At 47.3% G+C, this 2664-nt stretch overlaps 1 long non-coding RNA gene across 1 annotated transcript; it reads right to left on the minus strand.

The window, feature by feature from the left end:
- Positions 1-1682: 1682 nt before the first annotated feature.
- LOC136841681 (uncharacterized) lies at positions 1683-2257 on the minus strand. Its single transcript, XR_010854064.1, has 2 exons — positions 2079-2257; positions 1683-1831 (listed from the first exon to the last, which is right to left on the minus strand). It is a non-coding gene; the product is annotated as an uncharacterized lncRNA (long non-coding RNA).
- Between the last annotated feature and the right edge of the window lie 407 nt (positions 2258-2664).

The raw sequence follows: 2664 nt of genomic DNA on the forward strand, positions 1-2664 counted from the left end.
AGCGATGATTGGTCTCCCGATTTACCGACGGAGCGGGCTGATTGGGGACGATGAGTTAGCAATGATTGGTCTCCCGATTTACCGACAAAATGGGCTGATTGGGGACGATAAGTTAGCAATGATTGGTCTCCCGATTTACCGACGGAGCGGGCTGATTGGGGACGATGAATTAGCAATGATTGGTCTCCCGATTTACCGACGAAGCGGGCTGATTGGGGACAATGAATTAGCAATGATTGGTCTCCCGATTTACCGACGAAGCGGGCTGATTGGGGACGATGGATTAGCAATGATTGGTCTCCCGGTTTACCGACGGAGCGGGCTGATTGGGGACGATGAATTAGCAATGATTGGTCTCCCGATTTACCGACGAAACGGGCTGATTGGGGACGATGAATTAGCGATGATTGGTCTCCCAATTTACCGACGAAGCGGGCTGATTGGGGACGATGAATTTAGCAATGATTGGTCTCCCGAATTACCGACGAAACGGGCTTACTTGGGGACTAGATTGGGATATATATTTAGGTCTCCCGAATTACCGACGAAACGGGCTCCCTTGGGGACTGAATGGAAAATGAATTGGTCTCACCAACGGACCGACGACACGGATTTATTGGGGACAAGAATAGAATATATAGGCGCCCGGGAATTTCCGCACAAACGACGTCTGATCAGCGAGGGCGCTAGTTTTAATGACTTATGGGAGAAGTGTTATTCTCAAGGACAATTAGGTGGGGGGGGCCATCCCACAATCACAACAGATAGGCAACACACGCAGCCGTAGTAACAGCACAAAACAAAACCACAGAAAAACAGAACAATACAGAACATATAATGTCAGACCCCAACAATGCAAAAAATTTGGTAGAGCGAAGCAAATCAAACAAACAAATGTTTTCCTAACTGGGCCATGGAATGGACGGTCAAGGCCGTCTGCGCCAAATGAATGAACGACGTAAACACGGTTGTTGACCCTTTTCGTCCTGGGCGTATAATATACGCTTTCGCTCCTATTTCTAAAACGAGAGAGAGAGAGGGGGTAAAAATGCGTCAGCAATGCTAATCTGACTTTCGAACACGTGGTTGACGTCGACGTCTCGCGCCTATATCTAATGATTCGGTTTCGAAATCACTCGTTTCTACAGGAGGAATATGCGCACTATTCCTTTAATGATTTATCACCTGTATAACCTAATTGAATGGCATGCAAGCCGCGTGCAAAAGGCTTCCAAAGCTAAGTTTTCGGCGATTCTCTCTCGTTTTCCTCGGACATGCGCCCTACTATAAAAAAAATTCCTAGGACTAGTCACGTTTTCTACAGCGTCCTACACTAAATAAACACAGTTTACTTACGCAGAATTTCCTTGGCCTGTTGCGCTGGCTTTTCAAAGGTTCGTAATCTGTCTCGTATCCAGCTTAGCTGAGCTAATTGCTGATTTCACAAATTGCAACACAAACAACAAAGGGGAAGGGGGGGATGCAATCATTACGAGAATCACTGGTCAGGTCGCCATTTTTATATGTTTCCTGGTGCAGGTGGATCTTATGACTCCACAATTATTACTTTTACTCGAAAATGGCCTTGTAAGATACCCAGGACATATAAAACACAAACAAAAAAAAAAGAAGTACACGGAGCGGAGGGCTCTTCACTAGGGGAAGTGCGTGAAACACGTGGATATAAAAATAGTTATATTTGATAGCACACAAGGTCAAAAGGAAAATTAACTGAAAATACGGTAAATTACTGCCGTAGAAGTCCTCCCGAAGGGGGAGCTTGGGAATGCCAGGAACACGGACCAAGGATAATTCTGCTACAGGCGTCTTTCTGAAACGATATTTGGACCCACGTTACACATCTAATGCTGGAATTTGGGGATTGAATTACTCGGGGTGCACTGAAGGCGCCAAGGACTCCCTGAGGCGTTACTTGTGACTCAGAGGAAAGAAGCTGTGAACACGTGGGCCTGGCTTGAACCAAGGAATATCAGGGAACACAAAGTTATAGGCCCAGAGATTAATAAATGCAAAAGGGCTAAGTAATCGTGACTAGCAACTCGTTTTGGGTACATTACCACATTTGTAGGGGCGCAGGGATGACGACGTCTTCTGCCGAGAAACACGTGTGGGAGCGTGGATAAATGGTAGCCTCCCTCTCCAAGGTATTTCTTCAAGTCGTAGATTGGGGCGGAAAAGGGCGCCCTTGGGATGATGAAAAGGCCGCCGTTTAATGTCAGCTCGCGTTTGGAAGACTTGCAATCCCCTTGCAGTCTTCTAAGGCCACGTGGAATGGAACACGGGGCACACAGGGCGGCGATGGGATCCACGTGGCGGCGGAGCGGAAGAGGAGGGCAGGGGCAACGGCCCGAGACTTGACTTGTTCTCGGCTTAAACTAGCAACCGCGTGTGGGGGAGAGCTGTCCTGGCCCTGACCTTTTATTGCTTCTGGACAGGGGTAGGGGGCGATGTCCTGACCCAGGTCGCCGACCCGGATATCATAGAAAACGATTTTCTTTCCTGTACCAAAGAAAACAGTGCAAAGCCAGTTTACTGTCCCCAAACTATTATATTTTCTCTGAGCCCTATATTTCCCCGACCTTCAAAGGTTCAAACCAACCCAAAGCAGGGAAGGAGAAGAGTTTCTAGCTTATTTTATTTATT

The sequence above is a fragment of the Macrobrachium rosenbergii genome, chromosome 1 (genome assembly GCF_040412425.1).
Source record: "Macrobrachium rosenbergii isolate ZJJX-2024 chromosome 1, ASM4041242v1, whole genome shotgun sequence".
In the NCBI taxonomy this organism is placed as follows: Eukaryota; Metazoa; Arthropoda; class Malacostraca; order Decapoda; family Palaemonidae; genus Macrobrachium; species Macrobrachium rosenbergii.